At 42.3% G+C, this 24,228-nt stretch overlaps 1 protein-coding gene across 1 annotated transcript in view; it reads right to left on the reverse strand.

Annotated features, from left to right (window-relative positions):
• LOC118972948 (uncharacterized) overlaps positions 1-24,228 on the reverse strand; it is a 31,405-nt gene that overhangs the window by 2,140 nt on the left and 5,037 nt on the right. The window lies entirely within an intron of this gene.

Genomic DNA, 24,228 nt, shown 5'->3' on the forward strand with positions numbered 1-24,228 from the left:
TTCTTTAAACCTCTATGTGAAGTCCTAGGTAAGCCCCGGAATGACCCACAGCTGAATAGAATTAGTATGGCAAATATTTGAGAACTGAATTATAATGTGGAATACCATGTAGGTTTTCAGATTGGTCTTTGGTAGCACACTAATGAAGCAGACAAGAAGAGCACGTCAAGCACTCTGAAAACTACAGTGTCTTTGGATTGACAGCCCAAAAACTTAGGCCAGGACCTGTACACTAAACAGAGTGATTGCCAGCTTAAATAGAAGATTTCAATAGGATCCAGAGTCTCATAACATAATACACAAAATGCCCATGTTTCAATAGAAAATCACTCATCATGCCAAGAACTAGGAAACTTGAATGAGAAAACAATCAGCAGATGACAACACAAAGATAATTCAGATGCTAGAATTATCTGACAAAGATTTTAAAGCGGTCATCATAAAAATGCTTCAATGAGCAATTACAAACTCTCCTGAAATAAAAATCTCAGCAAGTAGAAAAATATATAAAAGAACCAATCTGAAATTATTGAATTAAAAAATAGAGTAACCAAAATAAAAACCTCACTGAATAGGGTAGGTAGCTGAATGAAAATGACAGAACAAAGAACCAGTGAACTGAAAGCCAGCAGTGCAGATCTAAAAGAAAATGTAAGAGAATGTATTTGTGGTGTTGGGCTGGCAAAGAACACCAGCACAGAAATCACTAATTGTTAAGAAAAATTGATAAATTCATCAAAATTTAAATTTCCCATAAAAAGACACTAATAAAATATGAATAGGCAAGCCAAGATTGGGAAAAACTTTCAAAATATATATATCTGACAAAGGTCTTATATCCAGAGTACATGTGTGTGTGTGTGTTTGTATATACATACATGTGTACATACTACATTTCTATAAATCTGTATTAAAAAAGGCTAATAACCCAATTTTTCCTAAAAATGGCAAAAAGACTTGAATAAACATTTCCACAAAGGAAGATATACAAATGGTCAATGAGCACATAAAAAGATACTCAATAGCATTAGTAATCAGAAAAACACAACTAAAAACCATAATGAGATATCACTTTACACCCACTAGAATGGTCAAAAGTTTTAAAAACTAACAATACCAAATGTTGGGGAGGATATGGAGCATCTGGAATTCTTATATTGCTGGTGGGAGTATAAAATGGTCTTGTACTTTGGAAAACTGTTTTCCAGTTTCTTAAACATGCATTTTCCACATGACCAAGAAATTTCACTCTGATATTTTCTCAAGATAAATGAAAATGTCTGTTTAAACAAATGTGTACATGAATGTTCATAGCAGCTTTATTCATAACAGCAAAAAACCACAAATGATCATCAATAAGATAAACAAATAGTGGTATATCCATATAATGAAATACTACCTAGCAATAAAAATGAACAAACTATAGAAACATGCAAACACTTGGATGAATCTTAAAATCTTTATTCTGAGTGAAAGAAGCCAGACACCAAGTGCACATTGTATGATTCTATTTATACAAAACTGTAATGAAGATGAATGGAACCTATAGTGGTAGAAGGTGGATCAGTGATTGTGGGGAGGGAGGAAGATAAGGGACTGACTGGGAACCAGCACAAGAGAACCTTTTGGGGTAATAGAAGTGTTCTACATTTTGATTGTGGTGGTGGTTACATGAGTGTTTACATTTGTCAAAATGCATACCACTATATACTTTTAAATGTGCACATTTTTATTTTTTTTAAATCCTGGTTTATTTGACTCCAAAGCTCACACTCAAAGATACTCTGTTCTAGGTACCAAAGGGAAAGGAACTGGGGAGGATGGGTGGGCAGGGAGGGATAAGGGGGGGAAGAAAAAGGGGGGTATTAAGATTAGCATGCTTGGGGGGGAGGGAGAAAGGGGAGGGTGGGCTGCATAACACAGAGAGGACAAGTAGTGACTCTACAACATTTTGCTAAGCTGATGGACAGTAACCGTAATGTGGTTGTTAGGGGGGACCTGATATAGGGGAGAGCATAGTAAACATAGTACTCTTCATGTAAGTGTAGATTAAAGATTAAAAAAAAAAAAAGAAAGAAAGAAAGAAAGAAAAGGGGGATTACTCCTTGATAGGATAAAACTATTGGTAAATCAAAGATCAACGCATGCTTTAAATATCCTTAATGTTGATCACTTAAAGGGTGTCAGATGATCAGCTATGGAGGTACTCTTTTCTGATAATATTCCTTTCTCTTAATAAAAAAAAAAAAAAAAAAGCAGTCCCTGTCTGCTGACCTCCAATGAGTTCTGCACAGTGGTATAGAGGGCATGTCAAAGTGTGGGCAAAGGGTCTATTTGTTTCTATGCAGAAGATCAAGGCCTAGCTTGGATACCCAGAAAATGAACTAAGATACGATATGAGGAGGAGCTTCCGGCATCAGCACTCTCTGGAGGACTCGTGCCGGGGGATGATCATCAAAAAGCCTCCACAGGGATCCGGGCGATGCTGCGGTTGTGGCTGCGTCCACCCCACCGTTTCCTGGACTTGCCATTGGAATGAGGAGGGATATGTCTAGGCTGGCATGTGCATACAGTGAGACAACGAATTTGACCGGATCTGTACTGTTGGAACTCAACCAGGAGTTGGGAGGGGTGCAAGGTGTAGCACTCCAAAATCTCATGACTATAGACTATCTACGGTTAAAAAAACATATGGGATGTGAACAGATCCCAGAAATGGGCTGCTTTAAGTCACCGTATTCCTATTATGTTAATATGTGTGTGCAAATTAGTTAGTAGTTTAAAACCTATACATACTTAAGGTACTCTACAAGAAGATATGTCAAAGAAATAACCAATCCTCCCATGTTTTCTTCCATATGCTACCTCTATAGCTTTTCTTCTTCCTTCCTAATTACAACCCTTAAATAGAATTCGTGCCTCATATCGAAGTTACCGAGTATCATAATTCCTCCAGGTGGTAAAGATACCTCGAGACAAGTGCTGGGCATAGAAGCCACAGGGCATAAATCTGCAAAGAAGTAAAAAGCTAACCTTTTCAAACAATATGGCTTCTCTCTCACTTACCAACTTTACATTTCCCTGTATGGCCCCGGAAGATGACTGGTTAGCCAGAGACGGGTAAGATTCCTCAAGGGAGGAACAACCTAAGACAGGCACAGTCGCAGGGGGGCCATCAGGTGAGAAACTGGGGATCAACAGAGGTGAAGCTCAGAACCTCATCCCCCCTGCTTTGAGAGAAATCTTCTGCATCCGTGGATGTTTTATTGCCCTTGTCTAGCTTGGATTAACACACAGTCTACAGGCACACACCTGATCATCTACAATTGCTCTCTTACAACACTAAACTATGTTTTCTACCTTTATCTTGCATCTACCTACCACTTCAGCATTTTGTTAAAAATAAAAATAATAATAATAATAAAGGGAGAAATGTGGGATCAACATATAAATCAAGTATAAAAATCAAACGAATATTCATATTTGACCTGATTGTTTATAGTTCATAATGCATGATCAAAACCGAAAGTTTCTGTGATGAATGCCCTTGTACTGTTCACCATGTAAGAATTTATTCACTATGTAAGAATTCGTTCACCATGTAAGAACTTGTTCATTATGCTTCAGAAGATTGGAGACTGACGAGAATTAGGCTTGAGATGGATTAATGATTGTACATTGAGCATTGACCCCCCTATACTGAATTTTATTGTTGTTAACAACCATTTGATCAATAAATATGAGAGATGCCCTCTCAAAAAAAATATATGATCAGTAGTTGTCTAGGTATTAAAATATTTTTATTACAAAAAAAAAAATGGGCAGAGAACCTGAACAGACATTTTTCCAAAGAAGACATACAAATGGCCAGCAGGCACACAAAAAGATGCTCCACATCGCTAATCATCAGGGAAATGCAAAAACCACAATGAGATATCGCCTCTGTAGGTCCCTCCCTGCTTCTGACCTACAGATAAGGGAGGAGATGCAATGAGTTATGGAAGATCTGAAAGGACCAGCCAGGGGACTCAAGGCGTGACAGCGCAAGAGTGGTGCTGAGAGGGCACCTCTCATATTTATTTATCAAATGGTTGTTAACAACAATAAAATTCTGTATAGGGGAATCAATGCACAATCATTAATCAACCCCAACTCTCAACAGTCTCCAATCTTCTGAAGCATAAAGAACAAGTTCTTACATGATGAACAAGTTCTTACATAGGGAACAAGTTCTTACATGGTGAACAATGCAAGGGCACTCATATCACAGAAACTGTTTCTGTTTTGATCACAAATCATGAACTATAAACAATCAAGTCAGATATGATTATTCATTTTATTTTTATCCTTTATATGTGAATCCCACACACCTCACACCAGTTAGAATGGTCGCTATCCAAAAGACAAGAAATAACAAATGCTGGCGAGGATGCAGAGAAATAGGAACCCTCCTATGCTGTTGGTGGAAATGTAAATTGGTGCAGCCAGCTGTGGAAGGCAGTATGGAGGTTTCTCAAAAGACTAAACATAGAAATACCATACAACACAGTAATTCCACTTCTAGTAATTTACCCAAAGAAAAAAAAATCCCTGATTTTAAAAAATATTTGTATCCCTGTGTTTATTGCCATATTTACAACAGCCAAGGTAACAAAGCAACCAGTGTCCATCAATTGATGAATGGATAAAGATGTGGTACATACACACAATGGAAAATTATTCAGCCATAAAACAGAAATCCTGCCATTTGGGACAACATGGATGGATCTAGAGGGTATTATGGTAAGTGAAATAAGCCAGGTGGAAAAAGACAAATACCATATGACTTCACTTTGTTGGTGGAATCTAAAAACAAAACAAAAATAAATAAATAGATAGCAGTAAACTCATAGACACTGAGAAGTGACTGGTGATTACCATGGGGGAGGAGTTGGGGTGAGTGGGTAGGAATGATAAGGGGGATAAAGGAGCTATAACTCCAGGGGAAAATCCTGGGGCAAAATACCTTTGAAACCAAAATCAGGCAAAGGGAGAAATAAAGTGGGAGAAACCAGTTCATTGCTTACAAGTAGTCATCTGCTTCTGCTCTCCCATGTCTCTCACGACCTGGCTGCAGAAGAAGGGACTCTACCCAACCTCTCTGGCCCAGATATGCCCTCACCTACCCATGTAATTACCTTTTGGTATAGAGATGGACTACTTTTCTCCACCCCTTGGAAACACCTATTGATATGGAGAAGCACTAAGCCAGGCGAGAGATTCTGGAAATATTGCGACTTCATCCACAGGGGCACAAAAATTCTCAGTCATACCATAAGTTGGTCATGGGGATGTAGTACAGCATGGAGAATATAGCCAATGATTCTGTAACATCTTCCTGTGTTGACAGATAATGACTGCACTAGTCAGAGTGAGGATTTAATAATGTGGATAACTGGTAAACCACTATGTTGTATACTTGAAACTACTATAAGACTGCATATCAACTATACTTCAGTTTAAAGAAAAAAAGAATGGTGAAGAGCAGACCAGGAGGGGCCAATGGAACGTAGCCTGCACTGAGGCAGAGATGGATTCAAACTCTGCTGCCAGTTTCAGGCTGTGGGAATTTCATCAAGTCACATACTGTTTCTGGGCTGCAGTTTCTTCAACTGCAAAGTAGAGATTATTCTATTTATTTCACAGAATTTCTCTGACAATTAAGTGAAACACACACACACACACACACACACATACACACGAGCATTTCTCCAAAACTACTTTTCAGACAGTAGGTACTAAATAAATGACAGCTGCTGCTGCTCCCTCCTCCTTCTTTGTCTCCTTTTTTTCTTCTCCCCTTTCCCTCATCATTATTACAATTGTATTCTATATGGTCAGCCCTCTTGAAGAGTCTCTGAGTTATTTCCTCAGTCTGAACACCAGTGCTTTTGTTTCCTTATGGCGCAGAGGGCCAGGCACATGGCCCTGTGGCCAAGGAGAATGATGACATCCCAGGCCAAACACACATCCTCTAGATGTGCTGAGCTGGGGCCCTTGTTGACAAACCAAATTCTTGTGTTTGATCTCCCAGAGACTGAGTACCTAAGGGAAGCCATGGCTCCTGCAGGAAGCTCATGCCCTCTGTCAGTTGTCAGGCTTTGCTTTACCAAACAGAGCAAAGACGTTGCTCATCATTTCTCAGCTCCAGTCAGAAGCAGTAGTGGCTGTTTCTGCCCAGAGAAGGCCAGAAGTGATAAGCTGGGGACAGGGAGGGGTGGAGATTCAGGCAATGTCCGTGTCAGTGGCTTCCTTTTGATAGTACCCTCACAGGAAGAAGCCAGAGTGTCCTGGATCAGGGAGGCTAGGTGATTGATGAGGCCTCATGTCCTGAAAGGGGTCAGTGAACTTAAAAGCTTGAAAACATCTTCCTTGAAAGTGATCTGTCAGCCCCCCTTGTGCTGAGAGCTTTGGGTGCTGAAATGGCAGAGCCACCCAGGCAAACAGAAGCACTTGTTTGAATCCATGATTAGAAAAGAACCATTTTTAGGTCTCTTCTTGGACCTATTGAAATTTCCACATTACCAGGATTGTCCTTCTGCCTGGGGCTACCAATACAACATTCTTTCCTGTTTTAGAACACAAAGCTGCCTCCCCTTGGGGCTTTACTTTGTATCCACTAGAATCCAAGGTTTCTGCTGACTTACGCATTTCTGTGCGCCAACTGGCTCACTCTGTAGTGCTTACACAAGAATGAGCTGGAGCTTAACTACGGGTCATGTCATGATTAGGGGTTTCTCGAGAGGAGGAATGAGCTAGCTGTTTCCTGAGATGAGAGGGGGGAAATTTTTTTTTTTACTATAACTGCTCAGAACAGTCTGTGCTAAAGCAAACTTTTGTGCTGGGAGAGAACATTCCTGAAATGATATAGCAGAATCCTTTAAGGATCCTGCCAGTGGCTCCTTTTCTGGTGTCACATCCAGTCTTTGTTGTGGCCAGTATTTCCTGGAGATCAAACACAAGTTCTGATACAGAGGTAGCAAGTTCAGATTCCAATGTAATATGAGAACTAGTGACACAAGCCTTTTGTACATATAAGCATATTTGCTGAGAGAAGGGCAGGAGCTACAGTAAACTCATTATCGCCCATCTACAGGGCAGTGGTTGCCCAGTTCCCGACAATTGTTAGGCAGAAGTGCAGGCCAGGATGACTTATCTCCCAACGTTCTGTCGGAATCAGAAGTCTACATTTTTATGAGAAATATGTGATTTTTAAATGTTGGCTTTAATTTTTTTAATTGATGTGGAGCAACTTCCACTTCTGGGAAGACAAAAAAGATATACTTCTCTCTATGCCTCTTGCTAAGTACAGCTAAAAAACCTGGACATTATATATAAAACAAACATAAGAGGACTGAAGACAAGAAGGCAGACTGACTAGAGACCTCAAGACTCAAGGAATTACTCAGCAGTGAGTTCCCTGAGTTTTCTTTTTGACCCATATATGCCAGACTGGGTACTGGAGAAGCCGACCGCCCCATAATGCCAATATGTGCAAAAAAAAAAAAAAAATCCCAAGAGAAGCTTGCCTTTTCTAGTCATAGGACTGGGAAAGGGGCAACTAGAAAGACAGACAACCTTTAGACAACACCCCTCTACTCAACCCCATCTTTACCACCATCAGCCAAGGCCAAGTGAAAAGTTTAGACTTCTACCCTTGCCAGGCTATAGTAGGGCACACCTCTCCCCACATAGGTCGGTACAGAAAAGGCCTAGTTATCTATTCAGGACTTTCACCACTGATCAATAACAACAAGGCCATCTCTCCTCACAATGCCAACAGAGGCCACATGGAGAGAAGTAAGGAGGTACCTTTCCCCCTCCCTGCCCATGTGGTTATCAGTGAAGGCCTAATAGGGAACCTGAACTCCCAGCTGCAAGAAGGAGCTTCTCCAGCACCTGGTGTCAATGGAGGCCAAGTGGAGATCCTAGACTTCCACACCTATCTGGTAGTAATGAGGTAGTATTCACCCTTTCTCTGCAATGTTAGAGGAGGTCTGTTAAAACATAAAATATAAATATGATTCATAGTCTTATAATGTCCAAAATTTCCCTGTCTTAATTTTTTAAAAATCAGTTTTTATACCAAGACTAGAAAACTCTGAACTTAAACAAGAAAATATAATCTATGGACACCAGTACCAAAAATGTCACACATAAGAATTATCTGAAAAAGATTTTGAAGTAACTATCATAAAAATGTTTCAATGAGTTTAATGAGAAACACACTTGAAACAAATTAAAAAATATAAATTCTCAGCAAACAAATATAAAAGCAATATTACATGTAAATAAGAACCAAGTGGACATTTCAGAACTAAAAAATACTATAACTGAAATAAAAACTCATTGAGTGGGTTCAAAATAGGAAAGAGCAAAGAACCAGTGAACTTGAAGACAGAAAACTAGTAATTGCCCAATATGAATAGAAAGAAAAGACTGAAAAGAAAAGATCATTGCCTCAGGGACGTGTGAGACTATAACATAAGACCTAACATTCATGATATTGGAGTCACAGAAGACAAGGAGAAAGAGTATTTAAAGAAATAACCACTGAAACTTCCCCAAATTTGGCCAAAGAAATAAACCTACAGATTCAAAAAGCTGAGCAAACCTCAAACATTATAAACTGTGCCTGGAAACATCATAGTCAAATTTCTGAAAACTAAAGACAAAGAAAATAATCTTCAAAGTTGCCAGGGAGAAATGACATGTTACCCATAGAGAGAAAACAATTCAAATGTTGACAGACTTCTTGTCAGAAACCACAAAGGCCAGAAAGAAGTGGCACAACATTTTTCAAATGCTGAAAGAAAAGAACAGTCAACTAGAATCATGCCTGACAAAAAAAACTCCTCAGAACTAAGCAGTGATCAAGACATGCTTAAAAGGAGGAAAACTAAGGGAATTAATTTTCAGCAGACTTACCAAAGGGATTGCTAAAGGAAGTTCTCTAAACAGAAAGGAAATGGTTAACAGAAGGAATTTTAGAACATCAGGTAGGAAAAAAGAACAAAAAGAGCAAATATATGAGTAAGTACAATAGACTCATTGAAAGGAAAGGAGCGACACACAACAGCAATTCACCGGGGAATTCCGCTTTATTAGGGAAAGGTGCTGGGTTATATAGGAAGGGGCATGGGGTGATTGTGGTGTTACTTCTACAGGGCTGGGGGCTATTGGCTAGGTGCTGGGATTGGAAGGGGGGCGAGAGGTGATTGGGCTTCAGGTGGCGCCGGCGGGAACAGAGGACCCCCCCCACCCGCCCGTCATTCCCCCTTTCTCCTCTATGGGGTTGTGGACGTTGCTTTCTCTCTGACTGCTTCCTGCTGAACAGGGACAGAGAAGGGAGTGAGGGCTTGAGGATTGGGAGAAAAGGGTTGATAGGACTCCCCACAGTAAGGACAAGTAGATGTGGACTTCTTCAGGTTGGAAATCAATGAAGGTTCCCTGTAACCATAGGTCGAGGACTTGTTGATTCCAATGGTGCCAAGAGGATATGGGTGTCAGAAGCCAGGTGTCTGCAGCCATTGTTTCTAGGAACAGTTTCCAGTGGAGAGAGGGGTCCATCTCAGTGTGTGGTGAGGGGGTTACGTGAGGGTGAGGGATCTTCTGTGGCCAGAAGCTGGTAGTTCCTGAGTAAAAGCTGGTTGAAAGCTTGATTAGAGATTTTTCCGACTTGGGATTTGATGAACTTTATTATACAGTGTAAGAAGAGACAGGCGAGAAGAATGATTATTATGGGGCCTGCAATGGGCCAGACACAGGTAAGGAGGGGGTTTGTTAGTATTAAAGAGAATGGATTGGAATTGGAAGCAGAGTGGAGGCTGGAGGCAAGGTCGGTGAGTTTGGTAGTGTCAGTTTCTACAATGCCGGATTCGTTGATGTAATAGCAGCACTCTTCCCAGAGGAAGATGCAGGTGTCGCCCTTCTCGGCTGTAAGCAGATCTAAGGCCTGCCGGTTTTGAAGGGTGACCTTAGCTAGCGAAGTGACCTGTCTTTGGAGAGAGGCTAGGGAATCGGCAGTGGATGTCAGGGCTCCCTCAAGTTTGGCGTTGAGATCTCTAACTGCCCATAGAGAGGGACCCAAGGCTCCTCCAGAAAATCCTGCCTCAATGGCTGAGGTGGTCAAAGAGATACTGACCATGATGGGAAGGAAAGCAGCCCTTTTTGTGTGCGAGGGCAAGGGAGGTTGGAGCTCAAGGAATTCCGCCATGCTGTAAAGTGTAAGCTGTGGGATTAGGGTGAAGAGAATGCAGGGTGTGCTGGAGTTGGGAGGCAGTGAAGTGCGCTGGAGGGGGGTGGAGTCGGGCCTACACAGTGGTGGATGGTGAGATTATCCGCATATTCTGGTTCCCATAGGGGTATGTCTGCCAGGAGGTGGAGGGGTTGTACTTCTGCATGGAAGGAGTAGTTGGAAATATTAAGGGGCACGGCGGCCAGCAGTGGGCGCTGTAGTGATGTGCACAAGAAACAATTGGCGGTGTTAAGGGTGTGGTTGAGAAAGATGGTGGTGTCCTGAATGAGCTGTAATGAAGAGTAGGAGAAATTGGAAGAGGGGTGGGGATAAGAAGATGAAGAGGCGCCGTCAAGAGTTTGGATAACGACTTTTTCGAAATGTCTGATATCTGATGCAACTTGAGAGATCTGGGAATGAGAGGTAACATACTTTCGAGAGATATGAAGGGTACCATGGGGGGTCGAGGACCCCCTGTAGTAAACTGAGGCTGTGACTCTGGCAGCTCATCGAGAGTCCCAGGGATCTGGGATTGATAAGGAGAATGAGCCATTGGGATATTTCATGAAACGGTTGGAGGAGTAATACTGTGGGTACTGGGAGTTACCCATGTAGTCAATGGCACAAGACCAGTAGGGACATCTCCCATAGGTGTCTGGCCATCGCCTGCAATAGGCTTGTTTTTGGTCATAGAGGAAGCAGAGGTAGGAAGAATAAGGGTAGCTGCTAGTGAACACTTCGGTGGAGGGAGGAAAGTGGAGGTATAAAGGCTCAGAGCAGCTTTTCAGAGGGCAGTCTGATGTGGCAATGAGGGCAGTAACTTTTGTTTGATGCTGTGTGTAAGTCTGTCTGACTTTGAATTGCCATACAAAGGAGGCTGGGGCGGCGAGGAAGACAATAGGAATGAGGAAAAAAAGCGAGAGAGCAGTAAAGGAGGAAAAAATCATGATTCGGGTATGGATGGCAAAGGGGGTGAACGGGATTTTGGAGGAAAGAGGACAGTAAGGTCAGGAGTCTGGAGGGAGGGAGAGTCTGTAAACTTTTGTAGGTTAAGAGATCTTTTAGGTGATGTGGGGACAGAATGGTAAGGGGCGCCCCGAATGTTAGTTTCTGAGCTACCTTCTGCAAGAGCTGTCCAGCGGCTAATGCCCATAGGCAGGGGGCCCATCCCCGAACTATGGGGTCTAATTGCTTGGAGAGATAAGCTACTGGGGCAAAGGATGGGCCATAATATTGGCCTAGGACTCCTAGAGCTTGACTGGACCTTTCATGGATGTATAATGAGAAGGGCTTCGACAAATCAGGAAGATGGAGAGCTGGGGCTTCCACAAGGGCTTGACGGAGCTTAATGAAGGAGCGTTGGGGTGAGGAGGATAATGGTTCTTTAGGGGGCCCTTGCTGAGGTCATATAGGGGTCTTGCTAACAGGGAGAGGTTAGGGATCCATGCTCTAAAATACCCAGCCAGGCCTAGAAAGGAAAGGATTTCTGTCTTGATTTTGGGAACGGGCAGGTCAGAGAGGAGCCGTTTTCTGTCTAAGGTAATGGACTTTCTTTGTTGAGATAGGAGGAATCCAAGGTAAGTGACAGAAGGGGAAGAGATTTGAGCTTTGACGGGGGATACCCGGTAACTTCTGGAAGCTAGAAGGTTAAGTAGGTAGGCAGTGTCAAGTTGAGACTGTTCTCACGTGGGACTGCAGAGTAGAAGATTGTCCACGTATTGTAATAAGGTGGACTCGGAGTGATTATGATTAAACTGTTTGAGGTCCTGAGCTAGGACTTGTCCAAAAATATGTGGACTATCTCGGAAGCCTTGTGGCAAAACTGTCCAAGTGAGTTGTTCAGAATGTCTCGTGCATGGGTCCGTCCAGGTGAAGGTGAAAAAATCTTGGGAGGAGGGGTCCAGAGGGATAGAAAAAAATGCGTCCTTGAGATCTAGGACTGAGAAGTGAGATGCTGAGGCAGGGATCTGCAATAAAAGGGTGTATGGATTTGGAACTGAGGGATGGATATGGACAACGGCCATGTTGATGAGGCGAAGGTCTTGGACGAGGCAGAAAGATCTGTTGGTTTTTTTAACAGCTAATATGGAGGTATTAAACGGGGAGTGAGTGGGTCTGAGGTAATTTTTGTTTAAGAGATCTTGGATGATGGGTTGGAGGCCTATGAGGGCTGAAGTGGTTAGGGGGTATTGGGCCTGACATATACTGAGAGGGGTCACGTAATTTGATAGAGGCAGGAGGACATAGAGCCATGGAGGGGCTTGTAATGTCCCAAACTTTGGGATTTACAGGGTGTATGAGGGCGAAACTGGAGCTTTCATTGGGTAGAGGGGGGTCGTCGGCTATGAGGGCTATCAGAAATGGAGTACTGGGGGCTGTGGGAGTGGATATAGTTATGGAAACATGGAGGAGAGAAAGGATGTCCCATCCTAGTAAAGGGATGGGACAGTGGGGCATAACCAGGAAGGAGTGGGAGAAAGGTATGGGATTGTCTTGGATTGTGCATAAAAAGGGGAGGGGTTTTAACGGGAAAATCTGTTTACCTCCTACCCCAACTATAGGAGTAATGGCAGGCATGGTAGGGCCCCAGTATTTTCGCAAGACTGCGAAGGTGGCTCCTGTATCTAGGAGGAAGGAGATGGGGCAACCGTCTACTGTTAAAGTAACCCTGGGCTCCTGTTTGGTGATGGAAATGGTCGGGCGAGAAGCCCCCGGGCCCCGTCAATCTTCTTCTGCCAGACCCACTATGGCAGGCTTAGGATGGGGGTTGTTCGTCCAGCCTCCCCTTTGGGTGGTTGGGCAATCAGGCCCCCAGTGGCCCATTTTGTGGCATCTGGGGCATGGGGTGGTAGGAGATTTGGGGGAGGGGCACGCCCTTGACCAATGTCCCTCTTTTCCACACTTGAAACAAGCTCCTGCGGGGGGCTTGTTTGTAGAGGGGCGCCCAGGTTGTGGTTTTATCAGCTGGGCCAACATTTGGAAATTGGCCTGATCAGCCTTTTGTTTACGGCGTTCTTTCTCCTCCTCCCAGTTATGGAAGACTTTAAAGGCCACTGTTAAGATCTCAGTCTGTGGGGTAGCGGGGCCCTGTTCTAACTTTTTGAGTTTAGCTTTAATGTTGGGGTAGCTTTGAGCTAGGAAGTATGTCATAAGGACATGTCTTCCTTCAGGTGTTTCTGGGTCCAGGCTGGTATACTGTAATAGGGCTGGAGTGAGTCTGTCTAAGAACTCGGAGGGGGTTTCGTCTCTCTTTTGAATTATGTCTTGGAGCTTTTGAAAGTTGACTACTTTAGGAGCTGACTTTTTCAGACCTGCTATTAAGCAGGAGGCAAAAATATCTGGAGAACGGAGACCCATGGCAGTGTTATAATCCCAGTGTGGGTCTTGTTCGGGGATAGCAGTGGGGCCAGGGGATAGGTGAGGTCAGTCCTGTGGGTTTCGGTAGCGTGCATTTGGGCGAAGTCCCAAACTCGTCTACGCTCTTCAGGAAGGAGAGTATTGGCCAGGAGCATGAAAATGTCATGATGTGTGAGGCTGTAAGACTGGAGGGTCCACTGAAACTCCCTGATGTATGTCATTGGATCAGTGGAAAAGGAACCTAGGCATTTCTCTAGTTGGGCTAAATCTCCTAAGGAGAAAGGGACGTGAACGTGCACGATGCCTTTGGATCCTGCTACCTCCCGGAGGGGGTCGATAATTTTGGGAGGCCCTTAGGACTGAGTCTGAGGGGGACTGAAGGGCTCTGGCTCAGTCTGTGGGGGGGAAACAGGTGATGGGGGCAAAGACGCGATAATTTTGGGAGGCCCTCAGGACCGAGTCTGAGGGGGCAACAATGGAAGAGGCTCCTGGAACTTAGTTAGAAGGGGGCTGAAAGGCTCAGGCTCGATCTGCGTGAGGGGGGGAGGTGAGGGGGACGGAGGAGCAGGGGGTGAGGTGGGGGAGGAGATGGTGGTGGAGGGAGGAGAGGAGGGGGAAGGGAGAGGACAGAAGGCTTCTGCGGGGGAGGAGGTGGAGGCGGCGGCAATAGCACAGGGTGGAGGGGTTGTAGGAGGGGGAGGGGCCGAAGGGGGAAGCCTGTATGGCGGAGGCTCATTGGCTGGGTCAAAGGTAATCAAAGAGGGACTCGGAGTGTGTGGAGGGGAGGGAGACAGCTTGCAGGCTAGGAGAACTTGGGGCGGGGAACAGGTGGTGCAGAGGCTTGGATTTTGAGCTAGGAGGTGAAAAGCCTCTATATAGGGAATCTCCTTCCTTTTTTTCGGGCACCGGCAGTAGTTAAAAAGATCGCGAGTGATGTTAGGATCAAGAGTTCCCCCTGCGGGCCATTGGTTGTTATTGTTCAGGGGGTATGTCGGCCAATCTTGGGAGCAGTATTTATGGAGAAGTTTTGGTTTTATATCAGGTGTCAGGGAGAGGGTAGCCAGATGCTTAAGCAGGCATTCAAGAGGTGAACTTTCAGGGAGGGATGAGGAGGCTCCCATGGCTGAAGGACAGAGAAGGAGACAAACAGGAGAAGACGAATGGAGATCCTCGGGCTGGGAGCAGACCGCAGGGAGACAAATGGCGTCCCCGATGATCCTTGGTGGTCTGCGGAAACTCGTATACAAGTCAGAGTTTCTTAGAAAGTGTGGGTTTTCACCCAGACTTCTCTAAGAAAGCAGAGTGCCAGAGTCGCGAGGAACCTAGTACTAGGAAATTTCGGCAGACGGAACAGAAGGAGGAGGGGGGAAAAAGGGAGCATTCTCATCCGCAAAGGAGTCACCTCATTTATGGCTGTTGGAGGGGGGCCTGAGGGTCCGCCGCAGCCGCGAAGGCCTGAGGCGGCGATTTACAGCTGTTGGAGGAGGGGCCTGAGGGTCCACCGCAGCCGTGAAGGCCTGAGGCGGGGAGAGTTCCCTCCTCATCCCCGAGCGTCAGGGCCTTGCCGGATGATCACGGTCAATGGCCCTGCGATAGCTCAGGGAAGAGTGGCCTGCTCCTGGGGAAAACTTACCTAAAGGCCAGAGAGGAGTGGTGAGTGTGATGAACCAGCGCCGGAAAAAGAGGATGAGGGCAAGCTGCTGCTGGTGTCGGGGGGAAGACGGGGCCCAGTTGGGGTGTCCCGTCTCCTGGGTTTCGGCACCAATGAAAGGAAAGGAGTGACACACAGCAGCAATTCACTGGAGAATTCCGCTTTATTAGGGAAAGGTGCTGGGTTATATAGGAAGGGGCATGGGGTGATTGTGGTGTTAATTCTACGGGGCTGGGGGCTATTGGATAGGTGCTGGGATTGGGAGGGGGGCGAGAGGTGATTGGGCTTCAGGTGGCGCCAGCGGGAACCAAGGACCCCCGAAGAGTAGCCCCCAGAAGTTTGCCATCTTACTGGTGGGGGCCCTTCACTCATTCTCTTTTTGAATGTTCTAAATTGTGTTTGACAGTAGAAGCAAAAATTATAATACTGTCTAATGTAGTTCTCCATGTTTGTAGAGGAAATATCTAAGACAATTACATTGTAAATGGGGAGGGTAAAGAGACATAATGAGAAGTAAGAGTTCTATATTTCACTTGAACTGGTAAAAAGTCAACAGCAGTAGACTATGATAAGTTATATATATATATATACACATATATAATGTAATAATACCTAGAGCAACCATTGAAAATGCCATATAAGAAGATACAGTGAAACACTGGATAAATAAAAATGTAATTCTAAAGAAAGTTCACATATATACAGGACACAGAAAAAGAAGATAGGAAGATAAAAGAACAAACAGAAAACACAAAATAAAATGACAATTAAGGCATAATATATCAGTAATTGTATTAAATGTAAATGGCCCAAATACACCAGTTAAAAGACAGAGATTGGCAGAGTGGATTAAAAAAACATGATTCACCTATATGCTGTCTAAAGTAAACTCCCTTTAAATATAATGATATAAGTAGGTTGAAAGTATAAAGATGGGATAATGTATGGTATGCAAACATTAATCACAGGAAGGAGGAGTGGTTATAATAAGATAAACTTCAGAGGAAAGCAAATTACTGCAGCAAGAAAGGGATGTTGTATAATGAAAGAAGAACTAATTCATCAAGAACACATAGCAAACCTAAGTGAATATGCACTAAACAAATGAGATGCAAAATAAGTGGAACAAAAATGGATAGAATGGAAAGAAGAAATAGATAAATCTAGTTATAGTTGGGGACTTCAACACCCCTATCTCAATATCATCATTAACAGTAGAATACACATTCTTTTCAAGCCCCCATGAAACATATATACCAATATCAAGTATATGCTCAGTGGTATTACAAACCTCAACAAATTTAAAGAAATTAAAAGTATACAGATTGTCTGATCAGAAGGGACTCAAACTAGAAACAATTAAGAGAAAGACAATACTCAGAAAAATCCCAGAAACCTGACTACTAAGTGACACATTCTAAACAATGTATGGGTCAAAGGGGAAGTTGCAAGGGAAATAAAAAGTATGTTAAACTGAATGAAACTGAAAACACAACAAAGCAAAATTTGTGAGACACAGCCAAGGCATTGTTGAGAGGGAAATGCTTACACTATAAAAGAAGAAAAGTCTCAAATCAGTAATCTAAGCTCCCACCTCAAGAAAGTAGAAAAGAAGAACAAAATAAACTCAGAAAAAGGATAAGGAAGAACATAATAAAAACCAGAAATCCATAAAATTGGAAAAAGAAAAACAATAGACAGTATCAATGAAACAAAAAGCTGGTTCTTTGAAAAGATCAATAAAACCAACAAACTTACAGCAAGATTGACAAAGAAAAAAAGAAGACAGAAACTCTAATGAGGAACATCAGGAATAAAGCAGAGGATATTACTACAGACTCTGCAGATAGCAAAAGACTATGAAGTGTTACACACATAAATCTGACAACTTAGATGAAATGGGCCAATTCCTCAAAAAAACACTATTACAACTCACTCAATAGTAATAATTTGAACAGCCTTATAACTATTAAGAAAACTGAATTTATAATTTTAAGAGTCTCAAAATTGAAATACCCATGCCTAGATAGATTCAGGGCAGAATTCTACCAAACATTAAAGAATTGAAAACAATTCTGTACAATCTCTTCCAGAAAATAGAAGAAACATTTCCTAACTCATGTTACGAGGCCAGTATTATCCTGATACCCAAACTAGAAAAAGGCTATACAAAAAAAAGACAACTACAGATCAATATCCTTTAATATGAATATAGAAACAAACATCCTTAACAAAACATTAGCAAACATAATTTAGCAATGTATAAGAAAATTATATATCATGACCAAGAGGGGTTTATTCCAGGGATGCAAGGCTGGTTCAATATTCAAAAATCATATCATCCAACATACTAAAGAGAAATCAGTTGTTACAGAGAAAGCACTTGACAAAATTCAATACCTATTCATGATGAAAAAAAAGTATCAGAAAACTAGGAATAGAAAGGAACTTCCTCAACCTGGCAAAGATTATCGATCAAACCCTACAGCTAACATCATACTTGATGGTGAAAGACCGTATGTTTTCCCCCTAAGATTGGGAACACGGCAAGGCTGTCCACTCTCACCAATCTTATCAACATAGTGCTGGAAGTTCTAGCCAGTACAGTCATAGGAAAGGAAATAACAAGTATACAGATTGGAAAGGAAGAAATAACACTGTTCTTATTTGTAGATGACATGATGGTCTATGTAGAAAATACCAAGGAATCTTTAAAAGATGGAAAAATTTTAAAAGCTCCTAGAACCAATAAATGAGTTCAGCAAGGTCACAGAATACAAGATCAAATACAGAAATCAGTTGTATTTCTATATATTAGCAATGAACACATGGACACTACGATTAAATTAAAAATACAAAATATAATACCATTTATAATTGCTGAAAAAAAGATTTAGATATAAATCAAACAAAACATGTACAAGACTTATCTGGTGAAAACCACAAAATGCTTTTGAAAGAAAGAAAAAAACATCTAAATAAATGGACATACTGTTTTCATGGATTATAAGACTCATAGTAAATATGTCAATTTTTCCCAAACCAATATACAAGCTTAATGAAATTCTTATCAAAATCCCAGCAAGAATTTTTTGTAGGTATAGACAAAATTATTCTAAAATATGTAGGGAAAAAGCAAAGGAACTAGAATAGCTAAAACAATTCTGGAACAGAAGAAAAAGTGGGAGGAATCACTGCACCCAATTTAAAGAATTATCCTATAGCTACAGTCATCAAGATAAGCAGTATTGACAGATTAGGGTAGACATGTAGAATAATGGAACATAATAGAGAACTCAGAAATAGCCCCAGGCAATTCAGGAGAGGAAGGATAGGAAAAAAACAGTGAATGTTGGACACATGGTAATGTTTGAGTTTTGTATGTGGGGACCAGGAGGCTCGTGCATGGAGGGTAGAGTGACTCAGCATCCAGAAATTGGGGCAAGAGAAAAGAAGAGTGAAGGAGAAGCAGGCTCCAAGCTGCAGCCTCTAGCCAACGCACAGGAGCACGGGGCGGACAGAGAAGTGGCAGATGGTGGGCAGCAGCCCCCGCCAGGATCGCCTCAGTCTGGGAGCCTGAGCATGACTAGCAAAGCGAATAGGCAGCAGGGCTGAGGCAGCATGCAGGTCCCAGGAATCCAATGGCTAAGCGACAGGCACTGTGGAAGGCTGGGACAGACAGCCATTCCTGCTACCACCAAGTCCCCAAGCCTGCCTCCATCTCTGCTTTAGCCTTCTTCCAGTCTACAGCCAGTCCCCACCAGTAGCAATAAGAGACTTGCTCGGCATCCTGGGACAGGCCCTCTTTGTCTCTGGGCCTCTAGTCTGCAAATGTGAAACTGGAGAAAGCTGGTTTCCCTGTGCAGAGAAGGGGGATACAGGGCCCCATACTGCCTCGCCTATAATTAGAAACACTATAATGATAAGGAACATCTGCATTGCATTTCCTGTCACAAAGGGACTTAACATGTTTCCAGCTCTGAGCTTTTCAGTGATTTCCCAACCACACTTAGGATAATTGCCAAACTGCTTTGTACAAGGCCTTCCAAGGTTGAGCTCCTGCCCTTGTCTCCAACCAGCCTCATTTACCACTCTACCCACATGCTCCTCACTCCTCTCCATCGCTACTGGCTCTCCTCAAATGCACAAGTATCTTTTGCCACTCCTGCCTCAGCACTTTTGCACTACTGTTACCTTTGCCTGAGACCATCTTTGGTCCAAGTAGTAAGCTACTAGCTCCATGTGGCTACAAAGTGGCTACTCCAAACTGAGATGCACCCTAAGTGTAAAATGCACGTGGGATTAGAGGACTTGGTTCACACACACACACACAAAAAGAATTTTAAGTACCTAGCTGATGCTTTTTATTCTTTTTGTTGTTGTTGTTGTTATCATTAATCTACAATTACATGAAGAACATTATGTTCACTAGGCTCCCCCAATCACCAAGTTCCCCCCACAAACCCCATTACAGTCACTGTCCATCAGCGTAGTAAGATGCTGTAGAATCACTACCTGTCTTCTCTGTGTTGCACAGCCCTCCCTGTGCGCCCCCACATTATACATGCTAATCGTAAGGCCCCCTTTCTTTTTCCCTGCCCTTATCCCTCCCTTCCCACCCACCCTCCCCAGTCCCTTTCCCTTTGGTAACTGTTAGTCCATTCTTGGGTTCTGTGATTCTGCTGCTGTTTTGTCCTTCAGTTTTTCTTTGTTCTTATACTCCACATATGAGTGAAATCATTTGGTACTTGTCTTTCTCTGCCTGGTTTATTTCACTGAGCATAATACATGTTGTTGTAAATGGTAGGATTTGTTTTCTTCTTATGGCTAAAAAATATTCCATTGTGTATATGTACCACATCTTTATCCATTCATCTACTGATGGACACTTAGGTTGCTTCCATTTCTTGGCTATTGTAAATAGTGCAGTGATAAACATAGGGGTGCATGTGTCTTTTTCAACCTGGACTGCTTGCTGTATTCTTTCGGTAAATTCCTAGAAGTGGAATTCCTGGGTCAAATGGTATTTCTATTTTGAGCTTTTTGAGGAACTTCCATACTGCTTTCCACAATGGTTGAACTAATTTACATTCCCACCAACAGTGTAGGAGGGTTCCTGTTTTTATTCTTATTATGTTTTGAAATGATAATATTTTGGATATGTTAGATATATAGGATTGTTGTGAGGACTGAAATTGCTGATATTTAAAATATATTGTGGAGCTATATTATTAAAATTAATTTCACCTGTTACTTTTTACTTTTTAAATTAACTTTATTTTTTAGAGCAGTTTTAGGTTCACAGCAAAATTGAATGGGAAGGACAGAGAGTTTCTATATATCTCCTGCCCCCATAAATGCATAGCCTCTCCCACAGTTTCATCCCGTACCACAGTGGTACATGTTAATTGATGAACTTACATTAATATATCATTGTCACCCAAAGTTAATTGTTTATATTAAGGTTGGCTTTTAACGTTCTACATTCTGTGGGTTTTGACAAACGTATAATGAATGGTATTTATCCACCATACAGAATAGCTTCACTGCCCTAAAAATATTCTGTGCTCTGCCTATTCATCCCTCCCACCTTCTATAACCCCTGGCAACTACTAATCTGTGCTTTTTTACTTTTTTTCATGTGGCTACTAGAAAATTTAAAATCACACATGTGGTGTGCATCATATTTCTATTGGACAGCACAGCCCAAGATGTCCTCAGAGCTGCCTCCCTTCTTCTGTTGAGGTCTGCTCAGATATTACCTCCACGGTGCAATGTTCCCTGACCATCAATTTAAAATAGCTATTTTAATAGCCATTTCAAATAGCTGCTCTTTAGAACAGCACTCCCACTGTCATGTTTTCCTTTCTACTTTATTCTTCTTTCACACTTGTTAGTAACTGCATTGCACTGCAAATTTAGTTACTTGTTTTATGTCTGTGTTTCCTGTTAGAATTTAAGTTTTATGAGGGCAGACACTTTCTTTGTCTTGTTTATCACTGTATCCCCAGCTCCTTTGACAGAACCTGGTACATAGTTGCCTCTCAAGAAGCACTTGTTCAGTTAATTAATTCATTTCAGTGTTGCTGCAGCCAAACATGTCTTGAGCCAAGTAACTGGAATGACAACAGTGACAATGACACTGATGACAACAGTGGCAAGAAAAGCAACAGAAGTCCTTCCTGGCAGCTCTCTTGAGAGTAGGAAACCTTCCTTACCCATCTTCTTCGTGTCTCTCTGGAATGAAGTGGCTGCTGTCCATGCCAAAACCAGTCCGCACAGCCAGAGGAAAAACTCATTACTGACTGGCTTAGGCAACGTCATTTTCATGCCTTTTCAACCACTTCCTTCTGATTGAAAGCGTCCTCTCCGTTGTTCCATCACACCCTCCTAGCTTTCCTCTCTGGGTTCTTCTCTTCTGCAGTGACCCCCCTCACTGTGGATACCGCTCAGGACTCTGTCCGCAGTCCTCCTCCTTGCATTTACCCTATGTGATGGATTCACTTTCTATCCTTGTGCAGACAATTCTCAAATCTACTTCCAGCCCTGACCTTTCTCCTGAGCTCCAGACATGTACATCTCCACTGGGTAGTCCAAGGGCACTTTGAAGGTTGCATGTCTAAAAATAAACAAAGCATCTTTCTTCCCAAACCTGCTCTTCCTCCAATATAACCTTAGAGAATGAAACCATTAATCTGACTAAGAGAAATCTGGAAGTCTCTCCCTCACCGTCCACACCTAGTTCATCCTTAAGTCCCGTTCATGGCCTTCTAAACACCTTTGATTTTTTGCACTTGTCCCATCTTCACCATATCTCTCTGTCCAAGCTTGCCAGGATAAGTTTAGTCTTCCAATTGGCACCTACCAGTGGTTTTCTCACTTTAGCGTCCTTGTACTTTCTTCTCCTCACAGAGTGATTTTTTTTTCTAGAATGCATATTATATTAAGTCCCTTCCATGTTTAAGATGTTAGAATGGCTATTATAAAAAAGACAAGAGATAACAGCTGTTGGCAAGGATGTGAGGAAAAGGGAACTGTGGTGCACTGTTGGTGGCAAAGTAAACTGGTGCAGCCAATATGGAAAACAGAATGGGTGGGAGGTTCCTCAAAAAATTAAGAATAGAACTGCCATATGATCCAGCAATCCCACCTCAGGATTTAAAGGCAAAAGGAATGGAAAGAGAACATCAAAGAGATATCTGCATTCCCATGTTCACCGCAGCATTAGCACAATAGCCAAGATACAGAAACAACCTAAGTGTCCATCAACAAATGAATGGATAAAGAAGTGGCATATATATATATATATATATATATATATATATATATATATATATATATAATGGACTGTTATTCAGCCATGAGAAAGAAGAAAATCCTACCATTTGCGACAACAGGGATGGATACTTAGAGCATTGTGCTAGGTGAAATAAGCCAGAGAAAGACATGCATGAGAAATATGGCATGCTGTCACTTATATGTGGAATCAAAAAGAAAAAACTCAAACTCACTGGAACAGAGAATAGAAAAGTGGTTGCCAGGGGCTGGGTGGTAGAGGAGATAGGGAGAGGCTGGTAAAAGAGTGGAAACTTTCAGCTGTAAGATGAATAAGGTCTGAGGAGCTAATATAAAACAGGGTGACCATAGCTGATAACACTGTATTGTATGTTGGTATTTACTAACAGTAGAACTTAAATTTCTCACTAAAGAAGAGATAAATATGTGAGGTGATGAATGTGTTAATCAACTAGGTGGGGGGAATCCTTTCACAATATATGGGTTTATCAAATCATCATGATGTACATTTTAAATATCTTACAACTTTGTCAATTATACTTCAGTAAAGCTGGAAACAAAACCCACAACCACCCAGCTCTCCAGTGGCTTCCCCTTGAACTTGGGAGAGTATAAAACCCAGCATTCCCGTAATTTCTACTGACTACTTCTTCAGCCTCATTTTGTACAATTTACCCCCAACACAAGTTCTTTGTGCCAATTATTCTGAATTTCTTTCAATTTCCTGAGCAACTTATACTCCTTGTCTCTCAATTCAGGTCTTTGTACATACTGATCTCTCTGCTGGTAAGTCTCTTCCTCTGCTGTCCCCATTTCACTGATTCACTCATTCAAGCTTTCATTCATTCAACAAGTATCTGTTGAAAGCCCACCATGTACCAGGCACTGTAGGGATACAGCAGTGAACAGTACGGACAGAATCCTCACTCTCACGGAGCATCCTTGTGTGGCAGACAGAAAATAAACAAGTCAACAACTAAGCAAGATGATGACAAAGTGGTAAGTGTTATGAAGAAAATAAAACACAGTTCAAAGGAGGTGGCTACTTTAGATGGATGATTGAAAGGCGTCTGAGAAGGTGACTTTTAAGTTGAGTCCTGGCTGATGAAAAAGGCACCAATTATGCAGATTTTAGGGAAGGGAATTCCAGGCAGCCGCAACAGCTTTGCCAAGCACCTAAAATGGGATTGAGATCAGCTTGTTACAGAAATAGAAAGGTCTGATTTGTGGGAATCCAGTGAGCAAGGGGTCTTGAGATCAGGTCTAAGCAGGTGTCAGATCATTATGGACCACTATAAGGAGTTTGTATTCTGTTCTAAATGGATATGAACTGTGTGGATATGACATGATTTATGTTTTAAAAGACTCACTCTAGGCTGCTTCATGGATTGACATGGAGTGGGAGCAAGAGTGGAAACAGTGAGACCATTGAGAAGGCTAGTGCAGTTGTCCAGGTGAGTAACAGAAAGATGGAAGAAGTGGATAAATTCAGGATACATTATGAATGAGGTATGTCAAACATTACTGATGTGGATGAGGGAAATAAGAGAAAGAAAAATGAAGAGTAGCTACTAGAACTTTGACTTGAGTAAGTGGGTAAGTAGTGGAGCCATTTTCTGAGATGGCGAAGACTGGAAGAGGAACAGTT

Source organism: Manis javanica, chromosome 4, assembly GCF_040802235.1.
Source record: "Manis javanica isolate MJ-LG chromosome 4, MJ_LKY, whole genome shotgun sequence".
NCBI classification, from domain to species: Eukaryota; Metazoa; Chordata; class Mammalia; order Pholidota; family Manidae; genus Manis; species Manis javanica.